Below are 18,473 nucleotides of genomic sequence, written 5' to 3'. Positions count from 1 at the left end.
GACAAGGAGAAGGGGACGACAGAGGACGAGATGGTTGGACAGTGTTCTCAAAGCTATGAACATGAGTTTGACCTAACTGTGGGAGGCAGTGGAAGACAGGAGTGTCTGGCGTGCTCTGGTCCATGGGGTCACAAAGAGTCGGACATGACTAAACGACTAAACAACAACAACACAAAATTACATGATCTGCTCCGCTCAAACTAATATACAGGTGACAAGTTAGCTATCCACTGGATTTCACACTTCTCTGAATGTTGCAACACAATTCTCAGCTGTTTAAATGTGTATTTAAAAGAGTTTAGAGAAAGAAATGAAATACACGTTTAAGTATATATTTCAAGAGAAAATGTGCATGTAAATATGCATTAGAAAACATATTTAGGTAGATTTTAAAAAATTAAAAAATAAAATTCCAGAATGGAAGAAAGTTGCAAAAGTGACAGATTTGCTCATCATTATCTGCCTACTTCCAGACTGAGCATCCTGCGAGCGGAGCCTTCATCATGTTTCTGGAACTCACTCCTGAAATGAGCCATCTATGGAAAGTATTTATGACTTCTGGGGTAGGAGGGGTGGAACTCTGTGAAAGAGTGTTTGTTCTGCTTAGCATTCAGTTGGTTGTTACTGTTTATTATTTCCTGCTGATGATTATGTGATTTGACTAGATATGTGTGGCTTCAGGCAATTTTAAATGTCATAACTCTATTTCAGGTCTTCTATCGGGACGTTTTAAAGTAAACATTTGGTTGTGACCCACCTTGAGTGCGTCAGAAAAGACAGATGGCACATGCATTTAAAAATGAATGAATATCTATATAAATACATTTTAAATGCAGAGCTAGGATAGCTGCAATTTATCAAAGCCATATCTACAAGTGGGAAAAAAATCACATTTTTTGCACTATTAGTTAACCAACTTTATTCTTCAAAAACCTATCTGGCCAAAAATGTTTATCATTGTTATAGTGATAAATGGGCCCAATTCAACAAATGTTAACCATGCCTTGAAGTAATTTAGCCATCTTTTAGTCACACCTACATCCTAATCCAGGGCATTCGATGAGACTTGTTCACAACCAACTCTTGCCTATATTTATCAGTTTCAGCACTTGTTCAATATTATCCTCAGAGTTCTTTTTGTATGTTATTCTATTTATATTTGTTATGGCAACAACGGCATTTGTTGGTCGATAATGATTAGTCTTTTCCTATCGTGGAATTTTATTTTGAAATGATGCTACAAATAGAGGCCACACATAGTAGACAATACAGCAAAATCACTAAAAGAATAAAGATAATTCAGTCATTACAATATTCAATATTCTATTGAACATAGTGGGACTTACTTCTGAGTATTGCACAACTTGCAAAGGATTGTATTGTTAGTATATCACACTTGTGAGACGACTAGAATAAAACAGTCAAAGGAGATGTTCACTATGGCCACACTGATGCCACACATTTGAAGCACAAAGATACCACTTTAAACAGTCATGGCTTCCCCCAAAGAATTCTGGGAGCATAGTTTGTTAGGGTGATTTGAGTTGTTAGGACTCCCCTTTATGCCTCACAGAGTTACAGTTCTGAGAGTTCCCTGTGAAGAGAAATTGACTGTCAAACCACTCTGGGAACTTTAGTACCATAAGGGCCTTCTAAAAACTGCAGAATTATTTGAGGGAAGCCATGACTGTTAAAGTGATATCACTGTGCTTTAAATATACAGTGTGAATGTAGCCTAACTGTACCATTTCATAGACACACACACACACGGGGAGAAAGAGAGTGTGTGTCAGTAAAATATATATATATATGGCAATTGATTAGAATTTGATCAAGGACTGCCAAGGAGGAAATAAATGAAAAACATGGTGTCAGAATGTCATATTTAAAATGAAGGTTATTTCCTTGCTGTAATTACTGGGTGAGTTTGTGCATAAATATAGTCTCCCAAATTTAGGGTTGCCATATTTAAGTTGTTGAGCATTTTTGCAAAAAATGCCGCTTTTGAGCTATTTTTATGGCAAATCGGTAACAAAGGCACTGCCAATATGGGCTGCCATACTGTGGTGTTCCGGATATGTCCAGGAAATTCTGGACATATGCCAACCCTACAAATTGTATTATTTCACTGCTGTTTCGATGGTTGCTTAAGAGACTTCCAATTACATGCTATACACAGCTTTGCCACTGTAAACAATTAATACATATTATGTTGCAGAATAATGATTGAAGTGAAATCATATCCGTCTACTTTGCTAAAATTATTTTCGCTTAATTTGGTTGTTTTAAAGTGCATGTCACTTGCCAGAAAATAAACTACAGGGTTGACAGGAAGTTATCTGTAAGAGTCCTCTTGCTGAACTATTTTTAGTTTAATTAATGGTGAAATGGTGGCACTGCTTTCTTCCACAATCTGTTGGCTCCGGTAGTCCAAAATATGTTTTTATTTATAGAAATGACCTTTCAAATCTAATTATAGTGATCAGCAACTGATTTTTCACCTCTGATTAGTATTAAGTTCAGCCATCAGGTAAGCCGAGAGGTAACTAAATGGCTATTTTTATTCCCTCCTCAGTTCTGATAACCTGAGTCATGATTGTTCTTGACAATAGAATTTTCCAAGCAAAATCATTATGCACAGATATACATTGGCCATTAGCAAGACAAATAGCACAAGGAGCGAACTGGACATAGCTCAGTAGTAGAGTCATGGCTTTGCATTAAGAAGGCTCTGGCATCTCCTAGTAGGGCTGGTTTAGACCCCGGTCAGAAAGAATTGTTGATAGTCAGTGTAAACAATTTTGAGATGGATGGACCAATGGTCAGAATTGGTACATCAACAGCAAATTCCTATGTTCTTCGGTGGATATACAGGAATGGTTTCACCCCCTAACTTTTCTGTTTGTTTATAAAGCAATGCATTTATTTAGTGATTACAGTATATTAACATCATTCATGGAGGCAGAATTGCACACAGATTGACTCTGGAATACAAATGCTGTTCCATCTTCAGAATGAGGACAGCTGCTGTTGACGGCAACCACCAAACTGTGGAACATCTTCCCCCCAAAACCCAGATATCACATACTCAGTTGCTAGATTTTGTGCTGCCATTATGGATGTTCCTCGAAGGATGGTTTGTGCCACAAACTAGGCCTAAGCTGAAGGCCCAAAATGGTCCTTTACATTCCCTCCTTTATAGTCTCTTTTAACCACTGGTCCTTGTTTTTATCTTTAAAAGTTATGTATGGTATAATCATCTTTTCATTATTAGCTTTTATCCCTTATGTTATGTACTGAAGTTCTCACCCTGGGCCAGCAGGGGGATACTGTAGAGAGTTTTTACTCAGGTCCACGTATGCAAATAAGGGGTCAAAAGTGATGTTCAGTGATTGGATCGTTACAGAAAGTTGTTACAGTTACGTTGTACTGGAGCTCTATATAAGCAGGCTGGCTGAGCCCTTCAGTTCAGTTCTGTTCTGGCCTGTGAATAAACAAGAGCTGTTTGAAGAATCACTGTGTCGTCTGCTATGTTCTCCCACAACTTAACACCTTACCTGTTTTAAGCCTTATGTATTCAGTTTTCTGTATGTTTTATCTTATGCTGGTCTGTGACGGAAATAGAGTTTGATAATGATACTGATACTCTTCCCCCCAAGAGTTTGGTTTCCTTTGTGCCTCCATTCTTGAGTTTCCTGAGGGAGGTACAATTTTTTTAATTCTCTCACTTTAAATTTATCTTGAGATTTTAACCTCCTGCTCTGGCACTGCATTTTTAAATTAAATTAACCTGGTTTATGATCCTTTCTTGCTGCTGTTTTAACAGAAACATCACCATCATCACCATACTGCTTTTGTTGTATTGTTGTGCCTAACCTGGAAGCTTCCTTGGAAACTGAGGGAGTCAAAATCTTCTAAATGAATGAAATAAAACAAGCCCCTTGTTTAGCTGGTAGAAGGATAAAGCCAGGGAAAAGCAGTGGGACTCACAAAATGTTAATTTAAATTGGGGGGGGGGGGGATTCAGGTTTGAATATAATATTGATGCACCCTAGCCCAGAAATACAAGTCAGACCTGAAACTTACCTTTTGAATTCCTTTCTAGAGTTTGCTATGCTGTTAGGTTCAGGTACTGAACAAAGGCTGAAGACAGCATGTCTATGTTGGTACCATCAGGACATCCAGCAGGGCTTTTTCCAGGGCTGAGGTACTATTGAAGATCTCACCACTTCTTCTTTCAGTCAGCTTCCTTCCTAGCATGCACCGTGATCTCGCACGCACTAAAGCAGGCATCTTGTGTGTATGACAACAGTGTCTCACACCGAGTGTAACTAGCCTGTAGAATGGGTTACAGACACTTCAGATTGCATTTTTTCAGGTTACGGACGCGCCGAAACCCTGAAGTACCAGAATGGGTTACTTCTGGGTTTCGGCCATCGCACATGCGCAGAAGCGCCAAATTGCAACCCGCACGTGCGCTGCGGGTTGTGAATGCTGTGGGTTGCGAACGTGCCTTCCACACGGATCATGTTCGCAACCCGAGTGTCCACTTACACCTTTTTTATTGGTTGTTTCCACGGTAGTGGCAAAGTTGCTAACAGGGAGGAGACAACACATCATTCTGAGTATAGGATGCTCAGGATCACTTTTCCCCTGCCCCACTTTTTTCCTGAATGCATCCAGTTGCTTTATTATTCATCGTAGTGTTGAATTGCTTAGGTATCTTGTGCCAGCAGCTTGCGATATGCAGCATTCAGGGCGGTTTGTCATTACATAAGAAGCATAAACCGGAGCAGTGTGCTGCATGGACCAATTAACTAACCCAGCATAGTGAGTCCTCGAGTTCTTAACTTTCTTCTTTCATAAAAAAAGGCAAGGCAGTACTTTAAAGAAGAACCGGGAAGAATATGTCACTCTCTTTCTGAGTGCAGTACCGAAAACGTCTTGATGGAGCCTCAAGGAAGGATCTTCAATACAATTCTGATATAAGCTGCTTCAAAGGGGATTTAAAATAAAAGCAGTAGATCAGTTTTATTTATTTTCAGTTCTCACCTGCTCATATTGACAGGAGATTTGTCTTTCTGTGTTTTTGAAAGGGGGGAGGGGAGGAGCTGCTGATTACATGAAAAAAGATACCAAAGCACGGTTTCTCTGTTATTTCTTTAAAACCTCACATCACAGCCTGGGGTAGCAATATAATGAGGCGTTTAGCATATTGGAGAGGAATTTTTTATCTCCTACCTGTAAATCAGCGAGGAATAGAGATTCTCTTCATGCCCGTTTTACATTGAAGGTATGTTTCTTGAAGAATAATCAATGTGCCTGATGAAAATCAGGAATTTGGAAAATTAATTTGAATGGCACTTTGATTTTTTGATTTTTTGAAAAAAACAAGAACCCGTGCATTCAACTACTGAATATTATATGGCCCCAGTCTTCCTTTGATTTGACTGAAACTTTCTGGAAGTCAGTGACCAAGAGAAAGATATCTAGGTGTGGGCAGATACAAGAGGTGAAGAAATAAAAAGATTCAGGGTTTCCCAAACTTGGGTCTCTAGCTGTTTTTGGACTACAATTCCCATTATCCCTGATGATTAGTCCTCCTTGCTAGAGATGATAGGTGTTGTAGTCCAACAACAGCTGGAGACCCAAGTTTGGGCAACACTGAAGAGATGAAGGCTTGTGGGATCTATTTTTATGTGGAGCGATGTTTCTTAAACATTTCACACATGCTTTTAGGAAAGGTGTACACCCCCCTCATCTAAATTTTATCCAGAAGAAAGACATTTAATTTCCTGTGCGTTCTTTGGATACCAGGAAAATAAAAGTCCTTGTCAGCATCTCCCACTGGTTTCGGTCTATGGTCATTTTTCTGTGGTCTCTGGTCATTTAGAACTTGCCTGCAAAACGTTTTGCTTACCAAGCCATTTCTGGTCAAGATCACCCACAAAACACCTCCACCCCAGAGGCAACATAAAAATGATGTTCACTGTACTTTGGTAAATTTAACCTTCACCAATCTGATGTAGTCAAAATGACAAGAGCCCATCTACAACAGGTAGAAAATACCAGCAAGCTTCTACAATCCTGAACTGACCTCTTGCTTCACTGTCAATGTTTTGAGTATTCTGGAGTAGGAATGCTCAACTGGTATGCTATGCAGTTCCCTGAGGCAAATATTATGACTCCTGGTGATCCTATTAAACATATAGCATCCATGTTTTAAAAGGCCTAACTGATAGCTGCTCTGAACTTTTCTCTACAGCAGGGCTAAAGACCCTTTGGCCTCCCCAGATGCTGTTAGCCTGCACTCCCATCAGCCTTGGCCAACCCAATTTATTTCCTTGCATAGCACGTTGTAAGTAATTTGGAAGGGTTTATAATATAATTTGTCAGGATCAATGGATAGCCAACCACCTTTTCTTTCTAGATCTGAACCTATAAAATCTTGTCACAACTTTTCCTCTTTTCACTAATCTTTTTGGGTGGAATTAATTGATGCTTTTGAATTATGGTGCTGGAGGAGACTCTTGAGAGTCCCATGGACTCAAAGAAGATCAAACCTATCCATTCTTAAGGAAATCAGCCCTCACTGGAAGGACAGATCCTGAAGCTGAGGCTCCAATACTTTGGCCACCTCATGAGAAGAGAAGACTCCCTGGAAAAGACCCTGATGTTGGGAAAGATGGAAGGCACAAGGAGAAGGGGATGACAGAGGACAAGATGATTGGACAGTGTTCTTGAAGCTACCAGCATGAGTTGGACCAAACTGCGGGAGGCTGTAGAAGACAGGAGTGCCTGGCATGTTCTGGTCCATGGGGTCACGAAGAGTCGGACACGACTAAACGACTAAACAACAACAACAATCCATCACATTCTTAAGAAAGGGGAAAGCAAAGGTGGGAGCTGAGAAGAAAAGAGAAAACCTGGTGTATTTTCAACTCTGTTGGGGGTGGTGGAAGAATACAGGGTACAGTCCTAAGATCCTGTGTGCTGAATTCTGTCCATGAAAAGAATACTCCTGGTCTCTCCTAATGGGAGGTGGGGCATTTTTGGCAACAGCTTATGACCTACAGGGTGGAGGAAAAATTGGCAAAAAATGTCTCCTGTCTTATATTTACAGATAGTTCCCTCCACTGGATCAAATACCTTTCTATTCATAGAGGGAGTCCAGCTGTGTACACACCATATATCTGAAGCACATTGCTTCCCCAAAGACCCCCGGAAACTGTACTTTACTACCACACATGAACAGCTACAATTCCTAGCACAGTTAATCTACAGTTCCCAGGATTCCTTGGAGGAAGACATGTGCTTTAAATGTATGATGTGTCTGTAGCCTCCTTCTGCCTCCTTTAAATCCAAATGACTAAATAGCCTGTGGAGGCCAAATGGATGGAGATTTGGGATTTGTATGTAAATAAATACAATTTATTGTGTCCTCCATCATGGAAGGCCTGTGTTGCGGTGAGATCACTTAAACTGCCTCCCTGTTGTGAGGAGGGGCCATTTGGATAGCCACAACACCCCATCGGTTGCCCCTTGGTTGCTGGGGTAGAAATTTGGCCTGTTGGGTCGTCTATTGGCTACCAAGGGGCTACTTAAGCTGCTCCATCAAACCTAAATCTGGCCCTGCAGTTGGGTTTAGCCTGGAAAAGATGAGACTGAGAGGAGATATGATAGTCATCTTCAACTATCTAAAGCATTGTCATCACATGGAAGATGGAGCAAGCTTGTTTTCTCCTGCTCCAGAGGTTGGACCCAAACCAATGGCTTCAAGTTACAAGAAAGGAGATTCTGACTAAACATCAGGAAGAACTTTCTGATGGTAAGAGCTGTTTGACTATGGAACGGGCTCCCTGAGAAGGTGGTGGACTCTCCTTCATTGGAGGTTTTTAATCAGAGGTTGGATGGCCATTTGTCATGGATGCTCTAGTTGAAATCCCTGCATTGTGGGGGTTGGACTAGGTGACCCCTGGGATCCCTTCCAACTCTACAATTCCATGATCCCACAGTTTTGCATAATGGTAGCATTACACAGGCTAGCTCCATCACCATGCCATAATCCCAAACAAGTCTGCTTCCCACTATGCACATGTCCAGTAGCAGCGGAATAGCCTAGACTGTGGAAATGTCCCTGCCTCGTGCTCACCATGTGAAACAGCTAGTGGTCATTAAATGAACAAGACAGTATGCCAAGACATAGAATAAGGATGTTTGATGTATATACCATCAATTGCTTTTGACAGTATTTTGAGCTGCACAGATTGCTTATGGAGCAAGGTAATGACATTTGGAACCTTGTGCTCTCAGTACAATGTTTATTTCTAGCACTGGAGCTGAAAGCTCTATGTCCAGTGGCTCAAAAGTATAGCACTGCTGCTGTGATTGCAAATTGTTCTCCAAGTCCTGGGCAGGCAGTATGGAAAACACAGTTTCAACTTGCTGAGCTGTACATGTTAGCCGTTCATAAACTCAGAGCCCCCAAAGTGAAAGTTGCACAATAACTTGACCCAACACGTGGTGGAATATGCCCACTGGTTGCAGTCCTGAACCCAGTAATGCACTCCTTAGTCTCACTGAAGTCAGGGTGAAGTGAATGTTTTTTTTTTGTACATACTAGCCAGACTGGCATAAAAAACATCCCTGATTAAAACCAGCATATAATTATGCAATGCGGTACCCTATAATTTTATTGCAACAATCGTGAAACCCAGTTGTACAGTACATAGTCTACAGATTGTAGGTGAAGTCCCCCCCCCCCCGCATGACATCATAATTCCCATTTCTATGGCATTTTTGGAGTTACGAGTTTCAGGCTTTTTCCTAATAAAAGATACTACTTAATCACTATGGAAATGTACTCAAGCAATTTTGAAATACCCCTGTACAAGAACTTGCCACTTAAGTACAAAATTGTTCTTTGATAGCAGGTAATGAAGCTAAGAAGTCACAGCCAGTTACTAAGGATTGAAATGATATGCTAACTCAAGCAGGGTTGCCACAGAGATGTAACCAAGGGAGAATTGCGGCAAAAGGTAAACTTTCACTTATGACAAATGTCCATCTACAAAGTTCACTGTAATAACATTAATCATCCAGCCTACTTGTACAAGGTGGACAATAAATGTACAACTGAACAGTTGTTGAATTATCATGGCATTTCTCTTGTTTCTGTTCTTATTGTCACTTAGTGCATTGCATAGTACTTATGCAGCTGACTTGTAAAAGAGGAACACACATCTAGTTAAGATTAAAATCGTGTAATCTGAAATATTTCAAGTGGAAGTGCCCAGATTAAGAGCTGGACTGCACTGCTTTGAGAAACAAACTCTTAGGGTTCTCCCACTTTTATCTCAAAATCAGTCATTTACAGGGCTAAATAAATGGCAAACCAAAGTCCATCTGCATGCTATTAATAATATCCAGTAATGTTGACTTCGTAAGAAAAATGCAAACAAGCAGATTCAGAGCTGAAGCGTCATTTGTACAATTGGCACTAGCTTACTAACAAACATTCAAGTTATACTTGGAATACATTAATACTAACACTTTATTGCTGGTTTCCAGCCAGAACTATCACTATAAGCATCCAGACTGTGCCAGTTAGTTTGGGTTATATTTGATTTTATTACTTCTAGAAAATGCAACAGCTATTCTCAGGAATTCTGGGAACCATCACTCCAAAGTTTTAACCCCAAAGAGGGAGTGGCCACTCAATATACCTTTTTGGCAGACACATCAATGAGTCATTGGTAGCTAATAACATCTCTCTTTAGCTTTCTTTAAAAGAAAAGAAAAAAGAAAATGCTTGGCTCTCGCTGGTTGCCAGTTGCAGACAGTGACAGCACAACCCTGTCAATGTCTACTCAGAAGAAAGCTCTGCTGAGTTTCATGCAAGTCATTCCCAGGTAAGCGTGTATAGGATTGCATCTGAAGAGATGTTATTAGCTACCAATGACTCATTGATGGTCAATGAGACATACAGAGAGTGTGGATTTATGGTTACCAGAACAAAAACAAAGAAAACTAATGGATTTCTTTCGGAAAAGATCCGTGGCCATGAGGTCTATACACTCCAACTGCTGCTTGCTGCCTAGCTCATCTATAGGCAAAGTCACAGCTATGGTGGGAGATGTTTGTGGGTCCTGTAGCGCATGCAAGAGCAGGATTTCATATTTGCCATTTTTTCTTGCTGAAAAGGTGGACCTCCTACTACTTTTAAGGGTTCATCATAACAAGAGTCAATTCATTTCAATTCAATAGTCAATTTGATAGCGAGCCTTCAGACTAGAGCTGTGAACAAATGGTCTCTCAAAATTCTCCAATTTCCTTGTCAATAGAGAAATAGAGGTGGGGAGGTAAAATCAATTACCAGCCGAAGAAAGACAAACACCTAGCATAATGAAGTTGAGGTGCCCACGGAAGACATTTTTGTTTAGAAAATCTTGCCCTGAGTTGTAACCAAATCATTTATGGAAGATTAATTTCATGTTTAATGACATGCTCTTGTTGTTTTTAGAATTTGTGTGGGTGGTTTCGTTGTTGTACAGTTTGTTGAATTTTATTGTTCTTAGAACTTCTGCTTCAGTGTTTTATTTTGTTCTTACCATATGGTCTGTTTCAATGGCCTTTGAATATTCCTCCTCATCTTTCCATTGAATATCTCCAGGAGGAAGAGAAATTCTCTGACAGGTTCTGGTGGGGGGCAGTCACTACAGCTTCTTTCTTCCTGTTTTGTTCTTCTTGGTTGCCATTTTGCATCCTGCACAATGTCCTGGACTTAGTGCAGGACACCACCCCAAAAACACAGTGGAGAATATTTGGAGAAAAGCTGCACTGGTCTTCTTCTGAGGAGGTGGGGGATGGAGATAAATAGAAGATGTCTTCTGAGAACCCTTGGCTCAACCTTACTTCAGACTGAACTTCTTTTTTCCTTATGAAACATTATGCACAGGTCCGTAGAATAGCATCTTTAATGTTGAAGCACAGACTGTGCAGATTTCTTTAGGAAGACTTTCTGTGGAAACTACCCTTCATGAACTATTGTCCGTCAATGAAATAGACATTGCGAGTCATAAAGGTTGCACTAGAGAGGAGTTTGACTTATTGTGGATGTGTGGTTACATCTCTTTTGTATTTGTATTGTTTGACAGCCTTTACATAAGGTGGTTTCAAACATTATTGCATTTATGGCCGTAGGGCAAAATGAAGGTTGAATAGTTTAATGCATGCAGAATAATCTGGTGCAATAGGGGGCCGATCTATATGAATAATGGCCATACACTTTGTTAATAGCCTGCGTGTGCTCCTTTTTTATGATGCCCAACCTAAAAAAAATTAACAGTCTAAACTGAAATGACAGGTGCTCAATACAGACCTTCCATAAGACCATTATCATACCTGGTGTTACAGGAAATTCAGTAAGATGCATGATATTCCTGAAGACTGAAAGACTGATAGCCCTAGCCTATGCCCCAGTATTATTCTGACAGAACACATAAGGAATTTGACTTTGGAATCAAGGACAAAACTGGGAGACTTTGAGATGGACCCATAACCAAGACCTATTGAACTAGGTTGGTAAAAGGTAAAGGACCTCTGGATGGTTAAGTCCAGTCAAAGGTAACTAATGGGGTGCAGCGCTCATCTTGTTTTTCAGGCTGAGGGAGCTGGCATTTGTCCACAGTCAGCTTTCCATGTCATGTGGCCAGCATGACTAAACTGCTTCTGGTGCTACGGGACAACATGACGAGTGCCATAGAGCACAGAAACGTCATTTACCTTCCCGCAACAGCGGTACCTATTTATCTACTTGCACTGGTGTGCTTTTGAACTGCTAGGTTGGCAGAAGCTGGGACAGAGCAACAGGAGTTCACTCTGTTGTGCCAATCTTCTGATCAGCAAGCCCAAGAGGCTCAGTGGTTTAGACCTACTGAACTAGCATGCAATTTCACAGTATTGGCAGACACCTACATGCAAGATTTCAACCTTTTTTTAAAGGCATACATAACCCTGTTGTGGCCATATCTAATACTACAAACAAGACAGTAGGAGGATATTGCCTTGTTTCATCATATCTAAGGTAAACTCCAGTGCCCAGCTACTGGTATCGCAGAACAGATCCAGATCTATAGGATCAGGTTTCCTGACTTTTATGTTAAGTTGTTTTCAACTTTATGGATGCCTCTGACACACTCGGCGAGTGTGGTGATATTTTGTACCACCCAACACAATTCTCAAAGATCAGTCCCAAGTTTCCTTCATCAAAAGCCACAGTGAACAGGTAGGATGAGGAAATCACTGATTTTAGCTTTTAAATTGAAAGTGTTATCACACCTGCTCTCCCCCCCCCCTCCCCGCACCTAGAAAATTCCAAGTGGCTTGAATTAATCGATGTGGCTAACAGGAGTTAAATTAATCAATGTGGCTGGATTGCAGTAGCCATTCTTTCAGCAGCTGGAATTGCTGCCAGACACATAGGTAATCACTTAGTTCACCTGATAAATTTATCCAAGTAAATTCCATCCTGTGGAGAGTCTGGATGGTTTGAGTGGAAAAACTACAGTGTGCTTCAGTGCCTGGGCAGAAACTAGGACTGTGCCTTTAACATTCACAACAAAGAAAGAGGAGTTGATAAAAAAGCTGTTGCTGTGTGACTTGTTTCTTCAAACTTTAGCCTATGAAAGACAATGGGGAATATGGCTGTTCTCTGGCCCTCAGTTGACATGTAGCCTCAGACTGTGACCTACCTCATAAGTCCCAGGGCCCTTGTGCCAATTTTTTTCCATCATCTAACCTTAAAAGCTTACATTTCCTAAAATTATCGTTTGTAATTGAGAAAACTGATCTTGAACATTACAGGAAAAAGACTTTACTTGACCCAAACTGAGATGAAACTGTAGTTGCATTAGCTGAGGCCATGGCTCAGAGCCATTAATCCCATGAAATGTACTCATTAATTAAGGCAGCTATGACCAACAGCTGTAATTTATTAGCTTTCTCTAGAACTGCAAACATCTATTCTGCAACCCTGCATAGCTACAGGGTCCATAAAGCCAAATTGTTGGTACAATACATTATGTTTCTCCACTATATATTATTGTTTATACTTACTTTCTCTAATATTAAGAGATTTTATATACAACACAGCATAGACTATCACCATGCTATTCATCAAAGTCTTAATTTTTTTAAAAAAAAAAACAAATTCTATAAAAAAACCTGTGGGTTCTGTGAAAACCTATATCAATTTGACTGTGACTGACTTGCTTGTGTAAACAAATACTTCATGGTACTTAAGCTGACATTCAGTAGAAGCTTTTAGCTCCTAGTGATTCTGAAGGATAATAAAAACAAAGTCCTTCAGACGTTTTCTTCAGATATGCACTCTGCAAATGTCATTGGGATATTTTCTTTCCAAAGAACTAAGCTGGGGAAAGTCGCCAGAAAGCCTCCAATCAGCAAATTTGTGGTCTGCTTTGAGCTTCTCCTCAAATTACTTATCTCTCCATTTACTTCCATAAACTCTGAGGAGACCTAAAATGATGGCAAGTCTGCCTAGACCATGAGTAGGGAAACTTTGGACTTCCAGATGCTTTTGAACTACAACTCCCACCAGCCCTAGCTAGCATGGTCAATGGCCAGAAATGATGGGAGTTGTGGTTCCCTACTTCTGGCCTGGTCCAAATGGCTATTCACATGACATGGCTTGTCCCATTGACAATTACCATTGACAATTACTGGAGAGCCAGTGTGGTGTAGTGGTTAAGAGCAAGAGACTCGTAATCTGGTGAACCGGGTTCGCGTCTCCGCTCCTCCACATGCAGCTGCTGGGTGACCTTGGGCCAGTCACACTTCTCTGAAGTCTCTCAGCCCCACTCACCTCACAGAGTGTTTGTTGTGGGGGAAGAAGGGAAAGGAGAATGTTAGCCGCTTTGAGACTCCTTCAGGTAGTGATAAAGTGGGATATCAAATCCAAACTCTTCTTCTTCTTCTTCTTCTTCTTCTTCTTCTTCTCAACAGACAAGGAGTTGTGGAAATGTTTTTAAAGTAACTGTTCCTGTGAAACAAGACTAAAAAGTCAAACACAGAAGTTTTGCTGGAAGCATATTGTATTCAGGAATTATTTCAAACTTTCAGGAGACATCAAATTTCTTGTACATCAAAGGAAATGTGATATATACTTTTGGGGGGGTCAAACTGTATTGGGTAGTGTGATTCAAAAAAATAAAAAATGAAACAAAAATCCTATTTAGAAATGAAAATCTATGGAGTTATTCAGGATTACTGCTAGCATGCACACTCAAATAAACCAGATACCGGAATGGTTTTATGGCAGTGATAAATATGCTGCAGGAAGGAATGGCACATTAGCTATCCTATATGAGGCAATATTATTTCCTGGGCTACAGCTTATTGGAAGCAACATTTAGATGGATTAGAAACTCTTCAGGATTCATTTAAGCAGCTGACAGTCAAGGTTATCCTTAATTAAATATGCCAAGGCTGAATTCCCATAACCAAGTTTGTTTGTTTATTTTGCAGAGATTTCCTCTGACCTTTTGTATTTGCTGACGAATAGTGTGAGGATCTGGGACAGCCTGCTTTTATGGTTATTGAACAGGAAGAATAACAACCCTGTGTATACAAACTGGATGTGTGGGGATTTTTAAACCATAAAGCCAGCACAGGTAATCAGTTCCCAAATCAATAGCCATTTCCCCTTGATAAAGGTAGCATGCAGCCTTTTGATTTCCCCCCTTTGTTTCTGCCACCTGAACACAAACTTGTTGTTCAATCAAACCACATTTCATTCCCTTTTTTCTGCTTCATGGCTAGGTGGTTCCTAAGAAGCGAACTAGTTCAGGATGATGTTGAGGATGGAAAGGTATGTAATGATAAACATAAATCTGTTGCTCAAAATGGCAGCCCCACGTAGAATTCCCCTATTCCATTTTCTGATGTCTGTGGGCCTTTCCATATGTATATTTTGTGGCACTTAGCTGCTGCTATATAGTAATACTGGAAGCTGCCTAATGGATTGTTTAATATTGTCTCTGCAGTGAAGCCCTCTTTTTGGGCTTGGACACCTGGGACTAACTGCTATTTGTCTCCTTCCCTTCTAGAACTTTCTCCATCATTTGCCATTCTTACTGGCTGCAGCTGAGGTAAAAACAGCCGGGTCCATTTCCTTGGCTTGGCTGACCTGTCATTTGGCTCCCCACACTGTCTCCTGTATTGACTATTCCACCTGACCGTAAATATTTTCATTGTGTTGTGACAATATGGAAGAGTTTGAACTAGAATTTGATCATTTTACTTTCCCCACTTCTCCATTCCTTTTCTTCTCTTTTTGTACCTCAATAATGAAACACATTATTGGAATGTGTAAACAATTGTGAGAATTTTGGCAAAAAAGGTGGGTATATTTAGCAAATAGATAACAAATAAAAGTGCTGCCAGCTCAAAATAGTCCTGCGTATGTAAAGTCATTTTCCTTTGGGGAGAAAGTTTCTGAGCGGTGATGGAATTCGAGATGGTGTCTCGCTTTGTTCAGTTTTTGCAAATTATTGCTCCCATCCCGCTTTGTAGCTTTTTCTTTCACATTTTTGATGTTCTTTTGTCCCAGTGCGGTTCACTTGTGGTTGATTTCATAATTCCTTTTGGAAACTTTGGTGTATGTTTCATAAAATGATTTCCACCTACACAACCAATTCCATGCTGTTGCTTTGGTTTACGTAATTGTACTTTTCTGACTACAAACATACTAAAATGTGTATTTGTTACAGTGAGACTGTGCAGAATGTGATTGTTTGTGTGTGCATCTTGCTCTCTGCCTTTTACCACATCACCTACGCCGTGATCTGAGCTAATCCAAATTTTGTATTGCTTGCTCCTTATTAATGCTTCATAATACTTTATGATGCTTAAACTGTTTTGGTACTAACTTTGCTTTCCTTCCTGCACAGCATTCAGGTAATATTCTATCTGCAGCTAAGGGGCAGAAGTTCATTCATGACTGGAAAAGTTTGCAAATTGCCAGAGGGAGCAGACATTTGTTGTTTACTTAACATTGTTTGTTTGTTTGTTTGTTTAGCAAATGACTGAGCCATTGCTTGGATTAAAGTACTTGATTCCAGACCAATAACAGTCCCCTTATACACCAGAAGGGAATGGAGATTATGTGCACGGTGAAGCAAACACACCAGGTTTTTAAAACAATTTTCTTTTTATCAAATAAATAAATATGAAAGAAATCAAACTTTGTTCTAATCCCAATTTTTGTATCAAGCTGCTGGCGATACGATTTCCATATGTTCATTTCTAAAAGTATTTTAGACACCTGGAAGATAACAGAGTTCCCATTTCAGTAATATTTCATTGCCATATTATTCCAGGGGAAAGAATCCAAGACCCCCTAAATTGTGATCCACCATGCAGAATGCAGGCCTGCTTGAGGTTGAAAAACCGAGAGACTGGCAAGCCTGCCACAGGCCACAATAACATGCCAAAGGTCTACATTTAGCATAAGATTTTCCTCAAAAATGTCAAGGATTTGGATGAGCAGCATTGAAAGAATGCTTCTGATCATGGAAACTTGTTTCCACTTCTCAGATTTCCCCTTCACTGGACTCATGTACATGGGAACATTCAGCTGTATATGATTTTTGTGCCCAGGGAAATCGAACAAATAAAAGCAACAGCAACTTTCGTGAATTGCGATTCTCATCATAATCTTCATGGCATTATTGGAAACAATCCTCTGCCCAGTTTTTGAGGAAAATCTTATTTAGACAAAATTTAGTCTGCGCTCTGCAAAGTTTATTTAAAGATCTTTGCTAATGGTGCATGCCACCAGCCAGTCAGTTTCTTAGCAACCAAGAATTATCTTCTAACAAATCCCTGTACAAAATTTATTATTTTCTATACAGGAAAGTCATAAAACTTCAGTGATCTTTAAATATTTTTTTGCTGTTTTGGTATTGAAAGAGGAATTACATTGATTAAATAGGGTCCTCCCTTAAAGAGGGTACATATTGTGGTGAGACCTGGAAAACCGACACCCTGTGTTGTGGGTGGGTATGATTGGTCAGCCACAACACCCGATTGGTAGGTCCCTCAAAGCTGGGTACAATTTGGCCAATAGGACGCAGTCGAAATGGTTCAAGGGACCTATTTAAGCCCATGCATGTGACCCAGAGCTTCCTCTTTCAGCATGTGCATTTGGAATACCCGCCCACCTCTCCCTACTTTTAGGGCTTTGCGCTTGAGCTTGCTATGCCGTCGTGTGTCATCTGTCATTGGGACAGGGGCACGGCAGGAATTTCCCCCACTTGGCTGATTGGCTGTTGCCATTTGGGTTTCGCCTGCCGCGTAGCAAATCGTCACAACTTGTAAGGTTGCAGATAGGCTCTGGTTCAGGTGATAGGTATGGGAGAACGATCTCGCCATCCCTATGGGAAGGGTATTCCCTTAAAGGAATCCAGGGACTTGATGGTTTGGTCAACCCCTGAGAGGGAGTTGTGCCCATGCCTGAGTCCAGGGGGACATTTGGGTGGTGGAGTTAGCCAGTTCCTGGCTTTCCGCTTATCCAGGTGCCCACCCTTGGCTGACCTATACTGGAACCCTGGGTCAGCGCTACCTTCTACCAGAAAATTTTGTGTATACCTAAAGGGACGTGGGTGGCACTGTGGGTTAAACCACAGAGTCTAGGGCTTGCTGATCAGAAGGTCTGCGGTTTGAATCCCCGTGACGGGGTGAGCTCCCATTGCTTGGTCCCTGCTCCTGCCAACCTAGCAGTTTGAAAGCCCGTCAAAGTGCAAGTAAATAAATAGGTACCGCTCCGGCGGGAAGGTAAACAGCGTTTCCGTGCGCTGCTCTGGTTCGCCAGAAGTGGCTTAGTCATGCTGGCCACATGACCCGGAAGCTGTATGCCAGCTCCCTCGGCCAATAAAGCGAAATGAGCGCCGCAACCCCAGAGTCAGCCATGACTGGACCTAATGGTCAGGGATCCCTTTACCTTTAATGCTCCTTAGGATGCAATGTTATGGTCCCTGGGAAATCTGCCCCATCCATCCCAGTTAGAGGGAAGAGCTGGAGTAAAGGAGCAGTGAGATTGGGGCCATGCAGCTCAACAGGCAGGAATGCCAGATTGGTTCTGCTGGTGCATCTGCACAGCACTGACATTGCTCCATCCCAGCTCTATGTCAGTCAGTGATGCTGCTGTCAGAAGAACAGTGTGGCAGAAGTGACTACCACCACTGCCCCTCTGCTGCCACCATTCCAATTTCAGAGAGGTCAAAACAGGAGTGCTTTTGTGGCTTATAAGCGATCCCTCCCCTGCCCCCACAATTATGACAATCCTAGGGGTGACAAGGGAGGGGAAATCATCTTTTAAAAAAAGTCAATGTAAGGAGCAGGAAAAATGGAGTACCACATTTTGCAAATTCATCCACATTCAGTTCTTCCTC

General features: G+C 41.0%; 1 protein-coding gene across 1 annotated transcript in view; it reads left to right on the top strand.

Moving 5' to 3' along the window:
• Positions 1-18,473, top strand: part of SH3YL1 (SH3 and SYLF domain containing 1) — a 474,176-nt gene that overhangs the window by 172,076 nt on the left and 283,627 nt on the right. The gene's annotated exons all lie outside the window — the stretch shown is intronic.

Source organism: Podarcis erhardii (genome assembly GCF_964252035.2).
Source record: "Podarcis erhardii genome assembly, chromosome: 3".
Classification (NCBI taxonomy): Eukaryota; Metazoa; Chordata; class Lepidosauria; order Squamata; family Lacertidae; genus Podarcis; species Podarcis erhardii.
The sequence above is the reverse complement of the archived record's forward strand: the minus strand, read 5'-3'. Positions and strand labels throughout refer to the sequence as shown.